Raw genomic sequence first — 26,994 nt, forward strand, 5'->3', positions numbered from 1 at the left:
TCGCTTTATTTTGCGAGCTATAACTTTTTTATATTTTCTCTGATGACGCTGCGTGGTGGCTCGTTTTTTGCGGGACAAGATAACGTTTTCAGCGGTACCATGGATATTTAAATGCATCTTTTTGATCGCGCGTTATTGCACTTTTTGTTTGGCAGTATGATAATATATCAATTTTTGCTTTGTTTTTTTTATTTTTTAAGGGGTTCGCTAAAGGGGTCAACTAATGGGACAGTTTTATAGGGAAGGTCGTTACGGACGCGGCGATACCTAATATGTGTACTTTTATGTTTTTTTTTTTTTTTATTTCCAAAAAATAGATTTATTGGGGGTGAATATTTTTTTTTTTTTTTTCTAATTTATTTGGCGATTTTTTAAAATTATTTTAACACTTTCTTCTTTTTTTTTTACTTTATTACACAGTCCCAGTTTTCGTCTGCATTGTGGTTTTTGATTCCCATAGGGAATCATGGTACTGTACACCGCAGCGAAAACTGCTGCGGGTCCGCAGCACCCAAAACCGCTGCGGAACCGCAGCAAAATCCGCAGCGTGTGCACACAGCCTAAAGGTTATGCCTTCATGATCTGATAAATAGATGGACACATCTCAAGAAGGAAATTCTCAAGTTTTGTCCATATCTTTTTAATCAGTTTAAGGGCAACATGGTTTCCTATTTGAGATTTAAAAAAAAATGACGACAATACCAAAAAATACAGGAAAATGTGAAAAAAAAAAAAAAGCACTACAAGGTCAGTGGTTAACTGAGGCTGCGGACAGACAGCGCACTTCTCCTGGATGAAAGGACCTATGTCTGATAATGACACTCCTATTTACCGCTGATCAGAATTTGAGCTGAGTATCATATTCAGTGTGTGTGCTGATAGAGGACCATAAAGCTCCTTTAGGCCGGTTTCACACATCCTGTTATCTTCGGTACTGGAAAAAACAGTACTGAAGATATCCATGTCCATGTATGTAATACTTGCAGCACTCATTGCCACATCAGTACCACACACTGGCACCTGGGAAGCAGTGGTACAGTAAATGCTGTTCCCCGGCGCTGCGTGCTGAAAACCACTCATCATTCTCCCCTACTCTGCCAATGATCAACATGACCTGGGGAGAATGTTGAGTAATATTCAGCTGATAATAGTGAGAGAAGGAGGCGTCTGATGGGATTACAACATCCATCAGCCTACACCTGCTGCCACTAATAACAGTGAGACAAAAAAGAAACAAAAGGCAAACAATGATTAACCCCTTAATCCCATATGACATACTATCCCGTCCATGTGCCTTGGGACTTAATTCCCAGGGATGGGATAGTACGTCATAGCGATCAGCGGTGCCCACGTGATCACGGCCGGGTGTCAGCTGATTATCACAGCTGACACCCGGCACAATGTGTCAGGGGCGGTCACTGACCGTCCCCGACATGTTAACCCCTTTCACACCGCAATCAAACACGATCGCGGTGTACCCGGGGTTAAAGGGAAGCATCGGCAGGGAGGGGGCTCCCTCTGTGCTTCCCTGAGCCCCCCATGTCAGCGCAATGTGCAGCGCTGCTGCGGGGGGCTCCTTCCCTGCAGGCCCCCGAATCCAAGATGGCGGTGGGGACCTGCAGGAAGCCGGCTTCCTCAGTGCCTGCAAAGCACCTGGGACCATGTAATAAAGTAAAACAAAAAAAAAAAAAAAAAAAAAACACACGCCAAAAAAATTAGAAAATATTCCCCCAATAAATTCATTCTTTAGAAATAAAAACAAACAAAAAAAAAAAAACAATAAAAGTACACATTTTTGGTATCGCCGCATCTGTAACGACCTGCCCTATAAAACTGTACCATTAGTTAACCCCTTTAGCGTACCCCATAAAAAATAAAAAACGAAGCAATTAAATAATGATTTATTATCATACTGCCGAACAAAAAGTGCTATAACGCGCGATCAAAAAGACGCATTTTAATAACCATGGTACCGCTGAAAACGTCATCTTGTCCTGCAAAAAACGAGCCATGATACAGGATAATCAGAGAAAAAATAAAAAAGTTATAGCTCGCAGAATAAAGCAATGCAAAAATAATTATTTTTTATATAAAATAGTTTTCATTGCATAAAAGCGCCAAAACATAAAAAAAAAAAAAACCTAAATGAGGTATCGCTGTAACCGTACCAACCCGAAGAATAAAACCGCTTTATCAATTTTATCGCACGCGGAACGGTGTAAACGCCCCCCCAAAAGAAATTCATGAAACACTGGTTTTTGTTCATTCTGTGTCCCAAAAATCGGAATAAAAAGCGATAAAAGAATGTCACGTGCCTGAAAATGGTAACAATAAAAATGTCAACTCGTCCCGCAAAAAATAAGACCTCACATGACTCAGTGGGTCAAAATACGGAAAAATTATAGCTCTCAATATGTGGTGATGTAAAAACTATTTTTACAATAAAAAGCGTCTTTTAGCGTGTGACAGCTGCCAAAAATAAAAACCCGCCTTAAATAGTAAATCAAACCCCCCGCTATCACCCCTTAGTTAGGGAAAAATAATAAAATTAAAAGAAAATGTATTTATTTCCATTTTCCCATTAGGGTTAGGGCTAGGGTTAGGGCTAGGGTTAGGGTTATGGCTAGGGTTAGGGGTGTGTTGGGGTTAGGGTTGGAGTTAGAATTGGGGGTTTCCACTGTTTGGGCACATCAGGTGCTCTCCAAATGCAACATGGCATCTGATCTCAATTCCAGCCAATTCGGAGTTAAAAAAGTCAAATGGTGGTCTTTCCCTTCCAAGCTCTGCCATGCGCCCAAACAGTGTTTTACCCCCACCTATGGGGTATTAGCCTGCTCAGGACAAATTGCAAAACAACTTTTGGGGTCCAATTTCTCCTGCTACCCTTAGGAAAATAAAAAATTGGGGGCAAAAATATCATTTTTGTGGAAATTTTTTTTTATATTTTCACGCCCGGGCGTTATAAACTTCTGTGAAGCACTTGGGGGTTCAAAGTGCTCACCACACACCTAGATAAGTTCCTTAGGGGGTCTAGTTTTCAAAATGGGGTCACTTGTGGGGGGTTTCCACTGTTTAGGTACATCAGGGGCTCTCCAAAGGCAACATGACACCCGCAGACCATTCCATCAAAGTCTGCATTCCAAAACGTCACTACTTCCCTTCCGAGCCCCGACGTGTGCCCATACAGTAGTTTTCTCCCACATATGAGGTATCAGCGTACTCAGGACAAATTGGACAACAACTTTTTGGGTCCAATTTCTCCTGGTACCCTTGGGAAAATGTAAAAAAAAAAACAGTGACTAAAAGATCATGTTTGTGGAAAAAATACGATTTTTTTTATTTTCACGCCCGGGGGTTATAAACTTCTGTGAAGCACTGGAGGGGACAAAGTGCTCACCACACATCTAGACAAGTTCCTTTGGGGGGGGGGGGGGGGGGTCTAGTTTCCAAAATGGTGTCGTTTTGGTACATCAGGGGCTTTCCAAACGCGACATGGTGTCCGATCTCAATTCCAGCCAAAAACGTCAAATGGCGCTGCTTCCCCTCCGAGCTCTGCTATGCGCACAAATAGTGGTCTACCCCCACATTTGGGGTATCAGAGTACTCAAGACAAATTGCACAAAAACTATTAGGGTCCTGTTACCCTTGGAAAAATAAGAATTCAGGGTGAAAAGATCATTTTTGTGGAAAAATTATGATTTTGTAATTGTACGGCTGTATGTTATAAACTTCTGTGATGCCCTTGGGGGTTCAAAGTTCTCACCACACATCTAGATAAGTTCCTTGGGGGGGGGGGGTCTAGTTTCCAAAATGGTGTTATTTGTGGGGGGTTTCCACTGTTTTGGTACATCAGGGGTTTTCCAATCACGACATGGTGTTCGATATCAATTCCAGTCAATTTTGCATTGAAAAAGTCAAACGGCGCTCCTTCCCTTCTGAGCTCAGCCATGCACCGAAACAGTGGTTTCCCCCACATATCAGGCATCAGCGTACTCAGGACAAATTGCACAATAAATTTTGCTGTCAAATTTCTCCTGCTACCCTTGGTAAAATAAAAAAAAAAAATTGAACCTGAAGTATTTTTTTTTGTGAAAAAAAAGTTAAATGTTCATTTTTTTTTTAAATATTCAAAAAAATTCCTGTGACGCACATAAAGGGTTAATAAACTTCTTGAATGTGGTTTTGAGCACCTTAAGGGGTGCAGTTTTTAGAATGGTGTCACTTTTGGGTATTTTCTATCATATAGACCCCTCAAAGTGGCTTCAAATGTGATGTGGTCCGTAAAAATAAAATGGTGTTGCAAAAATGAGAAATCGCTGGTCAATTTTTAACCCTTATAACTTCCTAACAAAAAAAATTTGGGTTCCAAAATTGTGCTGATGTAAAGTAAACATGTGGGAAATGTTAGTTATCAAGTTTTTTGCGTGCCGTATCTCTGTGATTTAAGGGCATAAAAATTCAAAGTTGGAAAATTGCGAAATTGCCAAAATTTTCGTTTTTTTCTAAAATAAGCGTAAGTTATTTGAATGAAATTTTACCACTAACATGAAGTACAATATGTCCCTAGAAAACAATGTCAGAAGCACCGGGATCCATGGAAGCGTTTCACAGTTATTACCTCATTAAGGGACAGTGGTCAGAATTGTAAAAATTGGCCCGGTCATGAACGTGCAAACCACCCTTGGGGCTTAAGGGGTTAAATACCCTGCAGTAAATAAACAGCATAGTGCATGAAAATAGTATACGGTACTTAGTTCATATTTTTTTAATAAAAAAAAAATGTGAAAGCCATCCTGCCACTCCACAGTGACCGTAATTGGGACAGTCCTAACTCTAATATTAAAAACCTTACCGTTTGTCAAGTGTCATGTATGTGGATAAGGGCTGAGAATGACTGGGCCCAACAGTTGGCACACTCCCAAGGGAGACCACATTAATGTAATGCCCAGCTCAAAGGAAAGACAGGCCACACCTTTATATGCAGATGATGCACACAGACTGAAAAAAAAAAGCAAAAGATATGAAACGGGTTATAAACTGGTGTGCATGCAGGAGTTCAGCTCAGTGAGTTCACCGCAGATTTCTCTTGGGTGATCTGCAGTGTGCTCAGTGAATTCTTTACGGTATTGAGGTCACCACAGTTCAGCTCGGCTGGCAACACAGCCTCATTGACCTATGGTAACTACCATGAGGTCACCACTGCTCACTGATGCTGCGCACGTGTAGGGGAAGTGGATTGACATACGGACCTGTCTGCAGTTGCAAGGTAAAGGTATAGTGTGCTTTAGGTGGACTGTTGCATTTATAGATGGGAGACAGCTGGAGAAAGGAAAGATGGGTGTAATACTGAAGTTTGGCAACAAGATGGGAGTAGAGAGCTGTGAGAAAAGGAATTAAGATCAGCTAAGGTTACTTTCACACCAATTTTTTGCCGTCAGGCAGGATCCGGCTATTTTTAGAAAAAAACGGATCCAACAAATTTTGGAGAACTGTAGAAGTGGATCCGTTTTTCTGCCGGAGCCATCTAGCAGGTTATATCTGTTTCCTGGGGGCTGGCCAATTGGATCTGAGCATGCGCAGACTTGAAAAAACAGATCCGGTGGCTGGATCCGTCTTTTTCTGGATCCGGCGCATTCCGGGGCCCATAGACTTTCATTGTGGCAAAAAGCCGGAAGCGTCGGATCCGGCGCTTCCGGCTTTTTCGCCGGAGACAAAAAACGTTACAGTAGCCGTTTTTTCCAGACGCCAGAATGAGACAAGTAGCCGGATCCGGCAAAAATGGATGAAACGCAATGCCATCCGGTGCGATCCGGCGCTAATGCAAGTCAATGGGGAAAAACTGGATCCGGCATTGCATTTCGCCGGATCCGGTTTTACAAAAAAAAGCCGGATCGCGCCTGACGGCGAAAAACTGATGTGTGAAAGAGGCCTTAAGGCTACGAAACCGCACAGTCATGGGGGGGCGGGGTTACAAGAACTCTAGGGGGAATTCCCAGGGAGGGGATATATATATATATATATAAGGCAGAGAGTTCCAGAACAGACAGTCCAGAGAGGGGAGCTCAGAAGAGAAGACTGAAGGAAGAGACAGGAAAAGTTCCAGGAAGGACTGGTGAAGAAGACGGTCGGGGGGGGTGACCCTAACAGGAGAAGCCATAGACAGAGAGAGAGCCTGGGGGTACCACAAGACGGACGGACTCGGGCAGGCGAAGTGCTGTGGTGGTAGGCCTAGGGCAGCCACAGTGAAAGAGCCGCAAGGGACGTTATAGAGGAGAGGAGGCAAATGAAGGTACCCGGGCCTTTGTGCGGAGTTGAGCAGCTGCTGTGTGGTGCTGCGGATTGTGAGAGTACGATCAATAAAGAGGACCTGTTGAACGCACCTTGGACTCTGTCTCAAGTCTGTTCATGACGAAGAAAGGGGGTCACCCCTTAGTTGGCACACCTACCTACTTTTGGCGTAGTCGGCAGGACATTGCCACCAATACAGCTGGCATGATCCAAGGTGGATCTGACAAGTAAATGGACAAGGCGAACTTTTTTTCCTTTGGCTTGGTGCCAAAGTGGTGTGATTGCCCCCCGGTGGCCATTAGAATTATTACACGTGGTGTCATTCATTCTAAGTTGCCGCATTGGTGGTGAGCGGTAGTGCACTTTAGTTTCTTTGGTTTAATGTGCACGTAATTATAAATCAGGTGTGAGGCTCTATAAAAGAGAGTCAGGTGTGTTCAATCACAGTTGGTGATATTGTGAGTTAGTTATTCTCAAGGAAGCCTCGGTGAAATAAGGAGCTGAATGAGAGTCCTGGGCAGCCCAGCCAGAGGGGTTGAGTCAGCTATGGAGTCTCCATGGAGGGCTGGCATGGCGTGGTGGAGTCACAGTTTATGGTGTCAGCAGGAGGTGCTTGCATGGCTTGGTGGAGTGGCGACGATGGTGAGAGTTGCACTCAGCATGCTGGACTAGGTTGCTGAAAACTGGACTCAAGCATGCTGGACTTTTTGGCAGAAGCTGGACTCATCTTTGGGACTTTGTGTACTGGGCAGCTGCAACTGGTGGTGGACTCTGCTCCAAGGCTGTACTATGGTGATGGACCCGGTTATGTTGATGGATCCGGGTGGAGAAGATGCACGCATGTGGTGGCTCTGTTGCTAGGAGCGTACGCAACAGAGCAAAGCTAAGTGGTGTTCCGCTGTGTTGTCATTTTCCCTTGTGTGTGTTTGGTGCAGTGGTGGGATTAGTTTCTGCACCAACCAGTTCCCTAGTGAGGGTTTAGGTGCAGGGTGAGTCAGGGGTTAAGGTGCGCGTGCGTCGCCCGGTGCGGAGCCGGCGTGGGGAGCGCGGAGCGCTGGGAGTGCGGGAGGTCTCCGTGTCCCTATTCCCTATCGCGGGGCCCATCATTGTTATTGTTACTCAGGTTTCCCCTTTATTATTTAAATTCGCCTTACTGGAGGCGAGGTTTCCAGATTATTGTATAAATACGTGTAATACCTAAATTCGCCAGTTGGAGGCGGTGTATCCAGCTGCACGTCTTATTATTTAAATTCGCCCCACTGGAGGCGGTGTATCCAGGGTCACGTGTGTCATATGGGCTCGCCTTGCGGTACTCACTGCGTCCAGACACAAGTGATCGTGACAACACCATCTTCTGTGGTCAGCCTGCACCGAAGAACCAAAGGACCCAAGCTGAAAAGGTTGAAGATTTCCCCTATGGATTATAAAAATTGGACTGTCAAGGGCAGCTAAGCCGAGCTCACCGCTAGAACACCGCTGGGAAAGCTGGGTGCCACTGCTGGAAAGCTGGGTACCCTCCCACGTTAAAGGACTATAGTGAGAGCTGAGAGAAGTTGCCAGCGCAGCGAGCACTCACCAGTCCTGGAGATCTGCAGCAGATGGAGGCCCTGACAGCTGGACCCATGGAGATGGTGCCGTAGTGGAGTACAAATTGGGACTGTGGCTGGAATCATTCAAAGGAAACCTGAAAGAGACTTTGTGCCTCCCCAGCGCTGGTGACCTCCGGTCAGGAGGAGGTTGGCGCTAAAGTGGACTACCAGGAGCAGCCACTGCTGGAACAGTTGCCGACCGTCCCTGCAGAACCATCAGGCCTGGAGGCTGGTCCTGCTGGACGGCAGCATGAAGAACAGCAGTGGACCTCAGATGATGGGACCGGGAGCTGCGGAGAAGCAGCGGAGACCAGCGACTCCCCGCACAGACCCCTGGAAGAGCGGTGGAACAGCCTGAAGGGAGCTGCAGCGCCGGGGAAGGTGAGCGTTCCCCCGGCTCAGCCAGCGGTCCCACAGGCAGTTCCTGCTCCCACACCCTGTACTCCCGATGAGTCCGAGGCCCCCGCAGGGCCAGCCGTCATCCCCACCAACGAGCCCAAGCCCCCCGCCCGGCGGCACCGGTGCAGAACCGACCCGTAGCCACCCCTGCCGCACTCCGTTAGTGGCGGCCTATGCATCGAGGCCTGCCGCCACTTCGGCCCCGCTGCAAATCGCCGCGGCGGTCGAGCCGCCAGCCTCCGCGGCCTACTCCCCAGCAACCGTGGCCGCCGCTGCTCCATCCTTGGCTGCGGCTTACTTGCCGGTGACTGCGGCTGCCTCTGCCCCATCCATGACTCCAGTTGCGGCTTGCTCCCCCTATGCCGGCGGCCGCCTCTACTCTGCTCCAGGCTCCGGTTGCAGCCTACTCACCAGGCCCTGCGGAGACTGTGCCCATTCCTGCACAGGGGTGGCTGAGGCCTCCTCCTCCCCTGAGACTCTCCCGTCATTCAAAGATGCTGCAGTGGTGGAGCTCTTTTTAGCCCGTGCCAGGGCCTGGTTTTCAAGTAAAGAGATGGCGCTAGATGAGTGCTGTGGAACCATCTTCGGCCCCTTCTTTCCCTTTTGATGCATCTCTCAGGAGGGAGATGAACTCCTAGGTCCTGGGCAATAAGAACACTAGGGGCCCAGGACAGTTCAAGACATCCCTGGTGCTTTACGGCTGTGGGGTTCCTTGCTGCTGGCAGAACATGGGCCATCAGGAGATGGCTTGGAGTATCCTTAAAAATGGACTACCGGGACTGTTGTGCGCTGTTGCGCAGTATGGGGACTGTTCCGCGTAGAGTAGTCCGGGTGGTCCTAACCCAACCTCAAGGAATTATCCTGGCAGCGTACGCGCTGGCGAGCAAGCCATAAGCTACTCAGAGCGTGGTGCTCCCAGTTTGGTTCAGCCCCCCGCGAACAGCAGGCCTGGCTCAACAACCAGTCCGACAAGAGAAGGTGAGAAAGCTTCAGAACGACAAAGAAAGGGAATGAGATTGTCGGGGATGACAATGGACAAAGGAAGGGGGAGTGTAGGGGAAGTGGACTGACATACGGACCTGTCTGCAGTGGGAAGGTAGAGGTATAGTGTGCTTTAGGTGGACTGTTGCATTTATAGATGGGAGGCAGCTGGAGAAAGGAAAGATGGATGTAATACTGAAGTTTGGCCACAAAATGGGAGTAGAGAGCTGTGAGAAAAGGACTTAAGATCAGCTTAGGGCTACAAAGCCTGCACAGTCATGGGGGGCGGGGTTACAAGAACTTTAGGGGGAATTCCCAGGGAGGAAATATAGATAGATAGATAGATAGATAGATAGATAGATAGAAGGCAGAGAGAGTTCCAGAACAGACAGTCCAGAGAGGGGAGCTAAGAAGAGAAGACTGAAGGAAGAGTCAGGAGAAGCTCCGGGAAGGACTGGTGAGGAAGATGGTCAGGGGGGGTGACCCTGACAGGAGAACCCGCAGACAGAGAGAGAGCCTGGAGGTACCACAAAACGGACGGACTCAGGCAGGCGAATCGCTGTGGTGGTAGGCCTAGGGCAGCCACAGTGAAAGAGCCACAAGGGACGTCATAGAGGAGAGGAGGCAAATGAAGGTACCCGGGCCTGTGTGCGGAGTTGAGCAGCTGCTATGTGGTGCTGCGAAGTTTGTCGTGCAGCTGCTGTGTGCTGCTGCGGGTCGTGAGAGTACGACCAATAAAGAGGACCTGTTGGACTCACCTTGAACTCTGTCTCAAGTCTGTTTGCGGCGAAGAAAGGGGTCACCACCCAGTCGGCACACCTACACACGCACCAGCTCATTCATCATTAATGCTCAGCCTGTACGGTCGCATCTTGGCACCATCCAGGTTGAAAACCATTTATTCCCAGACATGGATTATGGAGTGGAACAGAACATCAGATAGGTTAAGGATATTGATTTATTACAGGAGATGAAGGCTTCAAATGGAATTGGAGTTAGGCGAGTATAACTGCGTTTGTGATTTTTACATAAAAATGGAAGAGTGTTTGGTTTAATTTCTAATAAAGAACTTTATTCTTGCATTGTCTTTATTTACCATACAACTATAGCATTAGTAATGGATAGGTGTCTTATAGATGCCACTCCATTAGTAATCCGTGGGCTTGATGTCACTAGACAATACAAAGGTGTCATCAACCCCACTTGCCACCGCTACAGGTTAGGTAGGAACAGCTGGGCAATGCAACAGAATTGGCACATCTAATAGGTATGACTTTTCTGGGCAGCTGCCATTTTTTTAGGCTAGGGGAGGGTAAATATCCATGGCCCCTTACCAGCGTGAGAATACCAGCCCCTAGCTGTCTGCTTTAGAAAGGCTGGTTTTCAAAATGGGGGACCCACATGCAGTTTTTTTTTTTTTTTAATTTTAAATTTAAAAGGGAAAAAAATAAAAGCAAAACAGCATGGGGACCCCCCCCTCTATTCTTGATAACCAGCCCAGTGAACACTGCAGTTAAGGGTTGCAGCCCACAACTGTTAGTTTTGCCTGGTTATCAAAAATACCGGGGAATCAACGCCGTGTTTTCTATTCATTTATTAATTAGTGGCAGCTGATGTATGCTAATGGGATTAGTAGTCCCATAAGGTGGCGCCTGCTCTCGCTTTTATCAGTTGAATACAGTTGTGGCCAAAAGTATTGACACCCCTGCAATTCTGTCAGATAATACTCAGTTTCTTCCTGAAAATGATTGCAAACACAAATTCTTTGGTATTAATAATCTTCATTTAATTTGTCTTAAATGAAAAAACACAAAAAGAATTGTCCTAAAGCCAAATTGGATATAATTCCACACCAAACATAAAAAAAGAGGGTGAACAAAAGTATTGGCACTGTTCAAAAAATCATGTGATGCTTCTCTAATTTGTGTAATTAACAGCACCTGTAACTTACCTGTGGCACCTAACAGGTGTTGGCAATAACTAAATCACACTTGCAGCCAGTTGACATGGATTAAAGTTGACTCAACCTCTGTCCTTTGTCCTTGTGTGTACCACATTGAGCATGGAGAAAAGAAAGAAGACCAAAGAACTGTCTGAGGACTTGAGAAGCCAAATTGTGAGGAAGCATGAGCAATCTCAAGGCTACAAGTCCATCTCCAAAGGCCTGAATGTTCCTGTGTCTACCGTGCGCAGTGTCATCAAGAAGTTTAAAGCCCATGGCACTGTGGCTAACCTCCCTAGATGTGGACGCTAAAGAAAAATTGACAAGAGATTTCAACACAAGATTGTGCAGATGTTGGATAAAGAGCATCGACTAACATCCAAACAAGTTCAAGCTGCCCTGCAGTCTGAAGGTACAACAGTGTCAACCCTTACTATCAGTTGGCATCTGAATGAAAAGGGACTGTATGGTAGGAGACCCAGGAAGACCCCACTTCTTACCCAGAGACATAAAAAAGCCAGGCTGGAGTTTGCCAAAACTTACCTGAAAAAGCCTAAAACGTTTGGAAGAATGTTCTCTGGTCAGATGAGACAAAAGTAGAGCTTTTTGGGCAAAGGCAACAACATAGAGTTTACAGGAGAAAAAAAAAAAAAAAGAGGCATTCAAAGAAAAAAAAACACGGTCCCTACAGTCAAACATGGCGGAGGTTCCCTGATGTTTTGGGGTTGCTTTGCTGCCTCTGGCACTGGACTGCTTGACCGTGTGCATGGCATTATGAAGTCTGAAGACTACCAATAAATTTTGCAGCATAATGTAGGGCCAAGTGTGAGAAAGCTGGGTCTCCCTCAGAGGTCATGGGTCTTCCAGCAAGACAATGACCCAAAACACACTTCGAAAAGCACTAGAAAATGGTTTGAGAGAAAGCACTGGAGACTTCTAAGGTGGCCAGCAATGAGTCCAGACCTGAATCCCATAGAACACCTGTGGAGAGATCTAAAAATGGCAGTTTGGAGAAGGCACCCTTCAAATATCAGGGACCTGGAGCAGTTTGCCAAAGAAGAATGGTCTAAAATTCCAGCAGAGCATTGTAAGAAACTCATTGATGGTTACCGGAAACGGTTGGTCGCAGTTATTTTGGCTAAAGGTTGTGCAACCAAGTATTAGGCTGAGGGTGCCAATGCTTTTGTCTTGCCCATTTTTGGAGTTTTGTGTGAAATGATCAATGTTTTGCTTCATTCTCTTTTGTGTTTTTTCATTTAAGACAAATTAAATGAAGATTATAATACCAAAGAATTTGTGTTTGCAGTCATTTTAAGGAAGAAACTGAGTATTATCTGACAGAATTGCAGAGGGTGTGAATACTTCTGGCCACAACTGTTTCTCTCAACATTCTTCCCTGCTTGCGCTGATTGCTGGCAGAGCAGCGGAGAATGAGGAGAGCTGTCTTCAGCACCTGGCGCCGTAGAACAGCGCTAACTGTACCACTGCTTCCCAGGCACCTGTACCTGTATTACAACACGTACTGGGCACACTGAAATCTGAAAGGCCTTATTCTATGAGTCTGCGACAATCGGTCTGCAGTCCGATGGTTTCAACTTGAATGGGTGCGTGCCACCTGACTTCTGTCAGTGGACAAAATAGAAGCAGCGTTCGTCAGCACTGCCACATTGAATAGCATTGGTCCGAGTGATATCATAAGAATTCGGATAGCACTTGTCCAATGTATACAGTAGTGTAAGCAAGCTCTGTCAGTGTGATACACACCACTGCTAAGTGAATGATCTGTATAACATGCAACGTACTGATAACATCCACCTTGGAGGACTAATATAATCAAAATGTAAGTGTTACAGGGTTTAAAAAAAAAAAAAAAAACCCTCCCCCAGAGGTGTAGCTAGGGTTTTGGTTCGGGGGGGGGGGCGAAACTTCTGAGTGGGCCCCCAACAAGGTAACCTTGATTACAACTGGATGATGCACAATAGTGGAGGAGAACCTCAGCAGGGGACCACGCTGTTGCTGAATATAATTTCTAAATAAAGACCAATATTGATATTACCGCCATATAGTGAGTGGTAGATACCCATCCTACAGAATATACCATATAAGAGATCACAGCACAGTTACAGATGGTAACTTACAGCTGACATTCTTTCTGAAGGAATCGTTCACTTTTCCTGTCTTTTCCATCTGGCCCAGACCAACATGACAATTCTCCAGCCAGGACTCGGCTACAGAGATTACAACAAAGACATTTCAGCACTGTCACCAATGGGACTATTCCCAACCTGCACAAACTCCTTATCCTGCTGATACCCCAATACTGAGCCACTGCTGACATATGTGCCCCCATTACTGCACCTACTATGTGATTCTCGGCAAATGCTAGAGCAACCCTCCAGAATATTGTAATGTCGGGTGCAAGTGACCTAGAAAACAGTACCCATATTTTGTCCCCTAGAAAGTAATAATGTCCTGTGGGCTCCTTTGACAGTCACAGTAACCAGAGTTCCCCTATAACAATAAGTGCCCACTTTACATTTAATAGTCTCCCCCCTGTACAGCTCCCCTATACACTGTATGATGCTCTCTTATACATAGTCTAATCCCCCCTCACTGTATACATACTGACCGCTTAGTATTCCCCAAATTGTTTGATAGCTCCAACACTGTATAATGGCCCCCCTAGATAGCCTCCATATAGTATAATACACCAGACAAGTCTCACTATAGTCCTCAATATAGTATAATGCACTCCCCATAGGCAGACCCTATAGAATAATGCAGCCCTTTATATAATGCACCCCACAGGCAGCCTCTATAGTGTAATGCAGCCCCATAGGCAGCCTCCATAGTATAATGCAGCCTCATGAAAAATAAGTCCAATACTCATCTTTCCTCCTGGCTTCTTCACTGCTGTGAGCTCCCGCACATCTCCGGACTGGAGGCTCCGAGTAGTGATGTCATCATGACCCCCTGTCAGTGTCGGGGTCAGGGACATCGGAAGCTGATGAGGGGGGGGGATGATGGGAGAGGGAGCATAATGCTCCTTCTCTCATCAATGCGGTCAGCTGAATCGGCATCCAGCCGATACAGTTGATCTTGCAATGATGGGTCGGGGGGCCCACTACTGGCGCAGGGCCCCAGCGCCTGCTCAGGGGCTCCATAGCGGCCTGGTGGCAGAGCAGGGAGATACATTCTGCAGCAGATCAGGCAGAATGTAACACACTCGGCGTGCTGTGGGTGGGTCCCCTCAGAGCTCTGGTCCCGGGGTGACCTCCCTCCCCCTGTAGCTTACCACATTGTAGGATTCACTCCAACAATAAGTCACCTGCATTACTGATACTAATATATTATATCACACTAGTAAAATGTCTATGCCACTAACAATCGCTGTATAGAAAAACACTATTCCACAGCCATTTGTCATCAAGCCCTAACTGCTGCTGTGCCAGACTTAAGTTCCCAGTAGGAGCACTCTGGGAGCAGCAAACATCAGTTAGGGTATGTGCACACGTTGCGGATTCTGCTGCGTTGTACAGTACTATTAAAGTCTATGAGAAATGAAAAATGCTGTGCACATGCTGTGGATTTTTCCACGTGGATTTTCTGTGGATTTAAATCTGCAGCATGTCAATTCTTTGTGCGGAATCTGCAGCGTTTTGACACCTGCTCCATTATAGGAATATGCAGGTGTAAAAACGCAGGTGAAATCCACACAAAATCTGCACTAAATCTGCAGGTAAAACACGTCATTTGACCTGGGGATTTGGCCAAATCCACACGGAAATATCCGCAAAGGTAATCCACAACTTGGGCACATACTCTAATCCTCCAGGACTCGCTGTCAGCCTGGTAAAGGCTAGGATAATAATTACACACCGGCACAAATGTGTCACCCCTGAGGTAGTCGCCACAGAGGTACTGCACCTTCTCCTAATGTGTAGTGCCCCACCAACTAGGTAAGTTGGGTACTCCTTTCCACACTCCAACACCTGCACCCACACACAGGATAGTTCAGCAATGGACCAGATTGCGGCTCCATGCTTAGAGGACAGCAGAGCACCTTTCGTGGTTCCTTGCTTCATAACATGAGATGTGCTGGGAGGTGGGTGGAGTTGAGATATATAAAAGGTTGGGAAGGTTTAGAATGACAGGTCAGTCTGACAGGAGGACAGGCGGGAGAAGGACAGTCAGTCAGGAGAGACTGAGGACGGGTCCGAGAGAGAGGAAGGAGTGCTGCAGCTGATCTGAGCCAGCTGGTACGGGAAAGGAACAGAAGGAGAAAGACGTAGAACTGCAACCTAAGCTTCCATAAGAGAGAGAAGGAACAGCGCGGAATGAAGGAGTAGGTGTCATGGTATGCCTAGGTTACTTTAGGCAAAAACCCTGGGACCCCTGCGATGTCCCTCAGACTAGGGGGACCCTGTCTGTCCCTCTACCCAGGGTTTACACTGAAGGTGTGCCTGCCTGAGCCTCCACCCTGTCCCTGTCTCCTGTCCAGCCCCAAGCTGAACCCACCTCCCTCCACCCAGTGACGGGACCAGACACCAGACCCCACAAATACGTATGGACAGGGGTAAAAGAAACACCACACAGTTAATACACAAGGGAATACAATAATGTGCAAGGGCAACCAAATATATATATATATATATAACAGATTGGAGAAAGAACCACTGAGGGATATACTGCACCAGATATCAGACGCTCCAACACCACCACTGCTGACCGGTATTGCTAGCACTAGGCTAAAGCTATAGTCGGCGACGCCCATAGTCAGGACGAACTATTTAAAGACCAAGGGCGTGGCCCAGCCCTCAGCCAGCATGACAACCTGGTTAACCCTATCCCGACTGGAACAGAATACCCAACAGGGTATTACCGCTGTCTGCCGGACACCCTGGTGTGAACAGTGTCCGACATGACAGTACCCCGCCTTCTACGAGGGACCTCCGGAACCTCACCATGTCGAGTACCTGGCTTGTCCGGATGGCGACGATGGAACATAGTAACCAGTCGATCAGCATGAATGTCAGAGGCCGGCACCCATGTCCTCTCCTCAGGACCATAGCCACGCCAGTGGACCAGGTACTGTAGAGTGCGACACACAACCCTAGAGTCCACCACTTTGGACACCTCAAATTCCAACACGCCATCCACCAAGACGGGAGGTGGTGGCCCGGGGGAACCATCCACCAAACCCACGACCTTCTTTAGCAATGCTTTGTGAAATACATTATGAATCTTATACACAGCCGGCAACTCCAAACGAAATGCCACTGGGTTGATCACTGCGGAGATTCTAAATGGGCCAATGAACCTGGGACCCAACTTAAGTGATGGTATCTTTAGCTTAATGTTCCTAGTAGATAACCACACCCAATCACCCACACACAGGTCCGGACCTGGCACACGTCTGCAGTCAGCCACCCGTTTGTACCTGGAACCCACCTTCAACAAGCGCTGCTTGACTCTCCTCCAAACAGACGACAATTGAGCTCCCAACTGGTCCTCTTCAGGGACGCCAACTGAGCACCCCTGACGCAAGGTGCAAAATTGAGGATGTTGACCATACACACAAAAAAAAAAAGGAGATTCCCCAGACGATTCCTGGCAATGGTTGTTTATTGCGAATTCTGCCAGAGGAAGAAACGCTGACCACTCTTCCTGATTGTCGGAAATAAAGCAGCGCAAGTATTGCTCCAGGTTTTGGTTCATCCGCTCAGTCTGTCCATTCGACTGAGGGTGGAAAGCCGATGAATGAGATAATTTGATTCCAAGGCGAGAACAAAAAGCTCTCCAAAACTTTGCCACAAACTGCGTACCTCGATCAGACACAATGTCAGATGGGACACCATGAAATCTGACCACCTCGCGAATAAATATCTGAGCAAGAGTCTTAGCATTGGGCAAAGACGGTAAAGCAACGAAATGTGACATTTTGGAGAACCTATCAACAATTACCAAAATGACCGAGTTCCCTGCCGAGGCAGGCAAGTCAGTAATAAAATCCATGGAAATCTCAGTCCATGGCTTACTGGGCACCCCGAGAGGCTGCAAGCTACCAGCGGGACGGGAACGAGGAGTCTTGGCCCGTGCGCACGTGGTACAGGCAGCCACATATGAGGCCACATCCTGCCGGATTTTAGGCCACCAAAAACGACGCGATACCAGTTCCAGAGTGCTCTTAACCCCTGGATGACCTGCCAGTACCGTGTCGTGATGTTCGCCCAACACTCTAGAGCGTAGATGTAGCGGCACAAAAGATTTATTAGCAGGCAACCCCGGCGGTACCACCTCCTGAGCCTCCGCAATCTCTGCCTCAATCTCTGTCGTGATGGCAGATACCACCACACCCTTTTGGAGAATAGGCACCGGCTCTTCACATAACTCTCCACCAGGAAAACACCTGGATAAAGCATCTGCCTTAACATTCTTCGACCCAGGTCGATAGGTAACAATGAAGTTGAACCGGGTGAAGAATAATGCCCAGCGAGCCTGTCTGGAGGACAGGCGCTTAGCAGATTCTAAATAAAGCAAATTCTTATGGTCGGTTATCACAGTAATCTGATGAACAGCCCCCTCCAAGAAGTGTCGCCACTCCTCAAATGCCAATTTGATGGCCAATAGTTCCCTGTTGCCAATATCATAATTACGCTCCGCAGGCGACAGCTTCTTGGAGAAGAAGGCACACGGATGCAACTTGGCCCAAGAAGGGCCCTGAGACAGTACAGCCCCCACTCCAACCTCCGACGCATCCACCTCCACGACAAACGGTAAGGAGACATCAGGCTGCACCAGAATGGGCGCTGAGGCAAAACTATTCTTGAGGAATTCAAACGCCTGTACCGCAGGCTCAGACCAGTCAGAAAAGTCGGTACCCTTCTTAGTCATGTCAGTCAGTGGTTTGGCAATCATAGAGAAGTTCTTAATAAATTTCCTATAGTAATTGGAGAAGCCAAGAAATCGCTGAAGCGCCTTAAGATTATCAGGCCGATCCCAATGTAGTACCGCCTGCACCTTTGCGGTGTCCATCTTAAAACCTGAGGCGGAGATTATATAACCCAAGAACGGTAGCTCCTGTACGAAATACACACATTTTTCAAGCTTGACAGAGCCTGTTCTCTGAGCAACTGCAGAACCTGTCTAACATGCTCTATATGTGTATCATGGTCGCGAGAGAAAATGAGGATGTCGTCAAGATAAATTATAACGAGCCTCCCCAACAACTGAGAGAAGACATCATTAATGAAGTGTTGAAAGACCGCCGGTGCCATAGTCAACCCAAACGGCATTACCAAACTCTCAAAGTGACCCTCAGGGGTATTGAATGCTGTCTTCCAATCATCCCCCTGACGGCTTCTTATAAGATTGTACGCCCCCCTGAGGTCCAGTTTGGAGAACCACCTGGCACCAACCACTTGGTTGAATAAATCGGGTATAAGTGGCATAGGGTAAGGATCACAGACCGTAATCTGGTTGAGTTCTCTGAAATCCAGACACGGGCGTAAACCGCCATCCTTCTTTTTAACAAAGAAGAAGCCAGCAGCCAGAGGAGAAGAGGAAGGTCTAATATGACCCTTGCTCAGGCTATCCGCAATGTATTCCTTGAGAGCTAGCCTCTTGGGACCCGAGATATTAAACATTCTAGCTTTAGGTAACTTGGCCCCTGGTTTCAACCTAATAGCACAGTCATAGGGGCGATGCGGTGGTAGTTCCGAACAACCCTTCTCAGAAAATACATCCGCATAATCCAGCAACGGCTCCGGGATACTGGGGGTCAAAGCGGAAATACATGTAGCCAGGCACCTCTCCTGACACTCCCTGCTCCACTGAATTATGTCCTGGGTCTTCCAATCAATAACAGGATTATGCATTGACAACCATGGAAATCCCAGAACCATCTGAGCCGGTAAGTTACTAAGCACCTTACAAGTTACCCGCTCTGAGTGTAATACTCCGATGTGGAGTTGTATATCCAACACACACTCTGTGATCTCCCCTTGAGACAATGGGGAAGCATTGATGGTAACCACCCGGATGGGGTTCGGCAATTTCTCCACCGGAAATCCCGCTGTATGCGCGAACCTCTCATCAATGAGATTGATAGCTGAGCCACTATCAATAAATACTGTAATAGAGAGCATTTGCCCCCCCAAGTACCACCCTAGCAGGGAGCATACACTGGGAAACCATGACGGAGGATACACAAAGGCTCAGACTAGACTCCTCCAAACCCTCTGAGCCTATCAGTTTTCCGCCGGCGCGCCCTTCTTAGGTACCAGGGGGCAAGCGTTAATAAAATGTCCTCCTTTGCCACAAAAAAAAACAGAGCCCCTGCCTTCTGTGCCAAGGACGTTTAGGCTTGTTACTCGGTGACTGTGCTATACCAGCGATCTGCATGGGTTCCACGGATTCACCCGCGGCAACCTCACCGACCACTCCCCCACCTCCCGGAGGCAACGAAACCAGCGCCCCTGACGGAGACGTCGGTCTATGCGTACTACAAGTGCCATCGCAGCCTCCAGAGAGGCGGGAGTCTCGTACATTAGGAGAGTCTGTTTAACCCCTCCAGAAACCCCATGCAAAAATTGACTTCTAAGCGCAGGGTCATTCCACTGCGTGTCCACCGCCCAGCGCCGGAATTCCGTGCAGTAATCCTCAGCTGGTCGATCACCCTGTAGCAGTGAGCGTATCTTAGACTCTGCTAAGTTTAATCTATCCGGATCGTCATAGATCAAACCCAGAGCAGAGAAAAAAAAATCTACAGATTCAAATGCCGGTGAGTCTGAAGGGAGTGAAAAGGCCCAGGCCTGTGGGTCACCACTCAGCAAAGAAATCACCAAGCCCACGCGTTGAGCCTCATTACCTGAGGAATGTGGACGCATATGGAAATACAATTTGCATGATTCACGAAACACCATGAACTTACCATGATCACCAGCAAATCGTTCAGGAAGGGGAAACTTGGGTTCAGCTGCCCTGGCTGCAGCCTCAGCAGGTACTGCAGGAGCTGACAGGCCTTGTTGCTGGACCGCCCCCCGGAGTTCAGTGACCTGTATGGATAGAGCCTCCAGCTGCTTGGTTAGGGAAAGTATAGGATCCATAGTAAGTAACCCCTATATTCCCCATCTATACCCTTTTTTTTTTTTCTCTCACTTTATTATTTGGGCCGACTATAATGTCATGGTATGCCTAGGTTACTTTAGGCAAAAACCCCGGGACCCCTGCGATGTCCCTCAGACTAGGGGGACCCCGTCTGTCCCTCTACCCAGGGTTTACACTGAAGGTGTGCCTGCCTGAGCCTCCACCCTGTCCCTGTCTCCTGTCCAGCCCTAAGCTGAACCCACCTCCCTCCACCCAGTGAGGGGACCAGACACCAGACCCCACAAATACGTATGGACAGGGGTAAAAGAAACACCACACAGTTAATACACAAGGGAATACAATAATGTGCAAGGGCAACCAAATATATATATATAACAGATTGGAGAAAGAACCACTGAGGGATATACTGCACCAGATATCAGACGCTCCAACACCACCACTGCTGACCGGTATTGCTAGCACTAGGCTAAAGCTATAGTCGGCGACGCCCATAGTCAGGACGAACTATTTAAAGACCAAGGGCGTGGCCCAGCCCTCAGCCAGCATGACAACCTGGTTAACCCTATCCCGACTGGAACAGAATACCCAATAGGGTATTACCGCTGTCTGCCGGACACCCTGGTGTGAACAGTGTCCGACATGACAGTAGGAGAACAGAGGAGTTGTGGGTTGGAAGAGGAACCCTGCCTATAGGTTCTCAGTGCAAGGTCGGGGCCCGGTCCCCGAGGTTGTATGGACACTTATGGTTCTGGAGCAGACACCGGTGGAGTAGTTGGCTGTAAAAGCACTACTCCCATCCTAGACTTGGGGAACAACAGCAACAGAATAGAGAGCCAGGACTCTGGAGAAAGGAGTCCCCGATAGAGGCTACAGCTGTCTGTCATACAAGTAGAGTTGTTAGGAACATCTGACAGGAGGAACTTCAGAGTACCACGGTACCGGAGCTCTTCACACTAAAAGGCGCAATAGAAGAGTCATTCAGGAAAGGTTCATGTTGGCGGAGTGTTGGAGAGAAGCCCGACTTCCCGGGAGGTTGATGGAGTCTCTGCCCCGGAGGACATGGCACGGAGGCAGGCACCAGTGTGTACCACGAACTGTGAGTAAAGCTTTGGAACTACAAGCCTTGGTGTCTTCCATTCACTCGTGCGCCAACGCCGTCAGCACTGCTACATCTGGGTGCCAACATTCCTCACACCACCTGCACCTATACACTGCCCTGGGGTTACAGCTTCACCTGTGGGGAGCTACACCATCTATGCTGCAACACACCATCAGTCCCAGAGGATCTGCACGCAGCGTTGGCTTAACATCTTGCTTGCCAAACACCACAGGTGGCGTCACAAACTATTCCATTCCATTAACTACAGACCACCATTGATTTGGGCACCCAGGGCCATGGACCGGGTCACCGCTGCTGTGACACATCCCACTGACACTGGCCCGGTACTGAGTACCCCATAACCCTGGTACGGGGGCGACCCACAAACAGCCAAGATAAGGTGATCAATATGCTGGTTTAACCCTCCCTCTGCCTGCCAGGGAGGATGCGCTGCTTTTTCTGAACAGCTCAATGACTGCAGCCATCAGTGTGATCTCTAGTTTGCACTTTTCCTGGTTTTCTCTCAGTCCCAAAGTGCAGTAATTTCCCAGGCCAAGACAAAGCATCGCTATATAGCACATCAGTGACCACTGCATAGTGCCTGGAAACTATGTTAGACGTAAGGAGAGCATCATGTGGGTCGCCCTCCCAGGATTGTGGGGTACTCGGTACCGGGCCGGTCCTTCAGAGGGGAATGTCACAGCAGCGGTGACCAGGTCCGTGGCCCTGGGCACCCATGTAAAAGGGGTTGATATGGGAATAAAGTTTATAAGTGATTCGTGACGCCACCTGTGGTGTTGGGCAAGGGAGATAAGCTGACGCTGCATGCAGATCCTCTGGGACTGATGGTGTAGTGCAGCCATGATGTTGTAGCCCTCCACAGGCAGGGCTGTAGTCCCAGGGTAGTGTAGATAAAGGGTTAGGAAGAAGGTGCAGTGTTTGGCACAGAGATGTAGCAGTGCTGAGGATGATGCAGGAAGGAGGCATGGACACAATAGGGTGCAGTTTCTTTACCTTTACTTGGCAAATGCAGTCCAGGGTCCTGATTACAGATGGCACAGGAGCAGGCTAGCCAGGAAGCAACTCGGGGATCTCTCTATCAGATGGGTTGTGTAGTCTACTTCCTAGCGCTGGCTTGAGGTACATGCAGTACAGGGTTACACTGAAGTTCCTCCTTCTTATCTTCTCTTAGAACTACCTCGTATGGCAGACAGCTGTAGCCCTCTATCTCTCTTGGCTCACCAGTCGCTGTTGTGCCTCCAAGTCTTAGGTGGGAATAGAGCATTTACAGCTTCCTATTCCTCTGGTTTCTGTTGCAGGACCTTCAGTATCCATACAACCGTGGAAACCAGGCTCCAGATCATGCGCTATCACAAGGAGGGAGCTCTCTATCCTCAGCTCAACCTCCAGATTCTCTCCACACATCTACACACTAACTATTTCCCCTCCTGGCCCTCAGAGCGCGCTCCTCCCCCAATCCTGGTTCAGAGCTCCTTCTGCTGGCCTGGAGTGTGAATGTGTTGCATGTAAATGATTAACTGTCAGAGACCCTTCATTGCATCCAAGCATGACATCACCCTCCCTGCAGGAAGGCAATGCCATTGTGGCGACCATACTCCTGGGGGCAGAACACATGCAATGAACATTACACTTCAATAGCAGTAAGTTGTATGTATATATCCAAAGCAACAGATTAGACACTTCAAATAGTAAATAACAGATACTCATCAATCCCCATGATGTGTGCAGTGTGTCCACTGGTCCTGGGTGCTCTTCCTCAGCTGTCAGGCTCCTCTCAGTCAGAAGCATTAAGTGCAGAGCAGACCGTGAACTCAGCTCACAGTCAGAGGCAAAGCCCGCTGTGTCCCGTCTACTGCTGGACTGATGACTTTTCTGCAGCAGGGAGCTTTCAAGCAGAGTGCGCTCAGCCAGGATTGAATGAGGGACCTCCCTTCCCCCTCTCCTCCACAGATTGCAGAAGAGCGGTCACAGGATTCACTCCCTGCTGCAGAATGTAATTGTATGGGCGCGATCTGCATGCCGATACAGTTACATAGCGTAGCTCGGGTGGGCCTCCTCAGAGCACGGGGCCTGGGGCCACCGCCCCCCTGAGGCTACGCCACTGCCCTCCCCAAACAGGTTTTAATCTTAAGATAAAGATTAACAGTTAGAAAATCAATTTGATCTATTTGATATTGCCAGGTCCATGTACAATAACACTATAGCCATATTTATCCCACAAAAAAAATTGCTAATTTTTTCTCCTTGCCTCACAAAAAAAAAAAGTAACTACAAGTTTTTCCTTTTAAAAAAATGGCAGTGTAGGGGTCCAACTATAGTAGATGCTATTGAACAGGGCTCCAATCCTTGTGTTCAAAATACCGAGCAGTTTATTGCAAGTCCATAAACAGTCACAGATCACAAAGCAAGAACAGCTTATCTCAGCACAAAAGGTATACCATAAAAACAGTCCGTTTAGCAGCAGCAGCTCACCTGTGGGAATACACTCCTCACTCTTTCAGATTGTCAGGCTCTGATTAACACCAAGAGTTGATTTCCCCTCCATACACAAACCACTTCTGAGGCAGCTGTATGGCCTTATATAGGCCATTCCAAGATCTGGAGGTAATGGAGAGGCCAATCCCACCAAGTTCTTTCAGCTTCTCCTAAAACCCAGATCAAAACAAAAAAATAAAAAAATATCTATCATCACTACTTGTGCTGGACCCTGCTTCCCCGGTATCACATCACCGAGGCTAGGCACCTCCGTGACACATACACTCCATCTAGGACAAGTCTGAGTGTGACCTTACAGTACCATTACTATAGGTTGTTATTCAAAGACAAGCTCTCGTACAGCTCTATAGAGAGTCATGGCTCTCAGAACCTGATGTGAACAAAGAAATATTCTCCTTTTAATGGGGTTTTCCTATGAACAAAGTACAGTTTATAGCAATAGATTTTGGAATTAATGACGCTTGTGTTAGACAAATATTGCAAAAACAATATTAGATTCCGATCGTATTCGGAACCGAATCCGAACAAATTCGCTCATCTCTATTCATGAGCTGCACAAGTAAGACTGAGTTCACACGTGGCTTTTTTTCGCGTTTCCGCGGCAGTTTTAACCGCGCGATTTTGCCGCGAAAACGCGAAAAATAAGCATCCCATGCATTCCTATAGGATTCCGCAATGCTGTGCTAATGCTGCGGTTTTTACCGCGGTGGAATTGCATCGCACACCATGCGAAAAGTAAGCACAACATTTGCGGATGGTACCCATGGTCCGGAGGAGAGGAGACTGTCCTCCGGGGTTTGGGTACCATATCCCTGTAAAAAATAGAATTTAAAATAAAAAAATATTGTTATTCTCACCTTCCGACATCCCGCGCAGCCTTCCCGCCTCTCTCCACGCTCCCGGTCCCAGTAAGCCTTATTATTTACATTCTGTCTTTTACTATTGAAGCTGCATAGGCGGCCTCAATAGTAGAAAGTTGGTCACACTAGTCAAACACTATGTTTGACGAGTGTGACCAACCTGTCAATCAGTTCTCCAAGTGATGCTATAGATCGCTTGGAAAATGCTAGCAATTCAGCAAGCTAATTACGCTTGCAAAAAGCTAGTTTTTCCCGTGGGAAAATCGCCAGAATTTAAAATGCGATTTTCCCGTGGAATGGAATTCCGGAACTCTCGCGGGCAGCCAGACCACAATTGGTTACTGGCTGTCCTTATCAGTGGAATGCACCTGTGCTGCCCCAACCTTTATCAATGGGGCTCTGCTGCATCCTGCCAGTGCATCAGTCAGGGCTTGGTGAGTTACCTTTCAAATGATTTTTTTGGATTTTTTTCTTATTAGTGTTTGTTTATATTTAGTGTTAGGGACTCACAATATCTGGGGACCCTTGACGTTGGGTTGTGAGCTTATCTGCTTTGGCCAAAATAGTAACCAATACCCCATATCTATTTATCTTTTTGTACTTTTTAGCAGGATGCAGCTAGAACCCTTTATGTTGGCTTGGTCCTTTGTGGGATGCATGTATATATAGTGCAGAGCAGCCCGCTTGCTAATATTATGGGCGTGATCAATAGGCTGCTCAGACACTTGTGCATCACATCTATCAGTGTGACTTATGCCTTATGCAAGCCTCATCTGTGTGCAGTTTTTCCACTGGGCAGCCAGACCACAATTGGTTACTGGCTGTCCTTATCAGTGGGATGCACCTGTGCTGCCCCAACCTTTATCAATGGGGCTCTGCTGCATCCTGCCAGTGCATCAGTCAGGGCTTGGTGAGTTACCTTTCAAATGATTTTTTTGGATTTTTTTCTTATTAGTGTTTCTTCACACTAGTCAAACACTATGTTTGACGAGTGTGACCAACCTGTCAATCAGTTCTCCAAGCGATGCTACAGATCGCTTGGAAAACGCTAGCAATTCTGCAAGCTAATTACACTTGCAAAATGCTAGTTTTTCCCGTGGGAAAATCGCGGGAATTTAAAATGCGATTTTCCCGTGGAATGGAATTCCGGAACTCTCGCGGTAATTTCCACGAGAGTTCCGCTACGTGTGAACCCAGCCTAAAAAGTGACAGAACTGCTGTTTTTTTTTTTTTTCATGTTTACGAAAAAAAAAAAAGGAGTTGAGTAGTTATACCCGAAATTACTGCTGCAGGCAAATACAACTCATCCAGAAATAACAGTGCCCTCATACATGTACATGCCAAAAAATGCTATGGCTCCTGGAATGACCACGGCACAGAAAAAAAAAAAAAAGGAACGGTCTTTCTCCTGAAGCCCCAGAAAGGCTTTCAAGTGTTTTTGGTTTTTTTTTTGTTTTTTTTTTATACATAGACACTTTATATTTTTCATTTTGTTATCTAATTAGATGAGCCTCTTTAAATATGGGTAAACCTAAATAAAATGTTCTGGTGATGTGAGGTCTGGAACACACTTAAGATCTCTAATCACAACTGATTCTCAGACTACGCGGCTCTGGGAAGATTTATGGTTTTATAATGGAATTTTAACTTTGTAAAAAATTTTAACACTTATGAAAAATATAACAAACATTCCTGAAGGCAATAAACTCATTAAGTGTAGTACTAGTTTATGGAATAATTCATATAAAATGACTAACTCACACTTTTGACGGTGGGGTTACCTGTCCTCTTCTCAGTAGCTGTGACCACCTTGCTGTAGGTTCCTCTGCCCAGAGTCTTCAAAAACTGGTAATCCTTCTCACTGGTTTGAGTGACCACAAATGTTTGCGTTACTTCCATTGTATCTTATGACAAAAAAATAATTCAGTTGGGTCTCCTCAAGTAGATTCTGATCAGATGGATCAATGAGGACTGCTATCACACATGTTGCAAAGTTGCTCCTCTAGAAGTTGAGTGCAAAGACCTTGTAGTAAAGATTCTCATCACAAATAACTGCAATGATCCAATAGTCTTATAAGGACACTATGGCAAAGAGATTGTTCCTCCTACTTCCATAGACAGAGTAATGGACGCTTTAATTATATGGAAATTGTCACATCTCCATCAAAATCTGCTACTGCCGTATTCATGCTACAGGTGGCACTAGTGATA

At 47.1% G+C, this 26,994-nt stretch overlaps 1 long non-coding RNA gene across 1 annotated transcript in view; it reads right to left on the minus strand.

Moving 5' to 3' along the window:
- LOC141098662 (uncharacterized) overlaps positions 1-26,566 on the minus strand; it is a 39,596-nt gene extending 13,030 nt beyond the window's left edge. The window contains exons 1-2 of the long non-coding RNA XR_012234308.1: positions 26,545-26,566; positions 23,900-24,072 (exon numbers count right to left, since the gene is read on the minus strand). This is a non-coding gene — a long non-coding RNA (uncharacterized lncRNA). The remainder of the gene's footprint in view (positions 1-23,899; positions 24,073-26,544) is intronic.
- Between the last annotated feature and the right edge of the window lie 428 nt (positions 26,567-26,994).

This window comes from Dendrobates tinctorius, unplaced genomic scaffold, assembly GCF_039654945.1.
Source record: "Dendrobates tinctorius isolate UK_male_01 unplaced genomic scaffold, ASM3965494v1 ptg000093l, whole genome shotgun sequence".
NCBI lineage: Eukaryota > Metazoa > Chordata > Amphibia > Anura > Dendrobatidae > Dendrobates > Dendrobates tinctorius.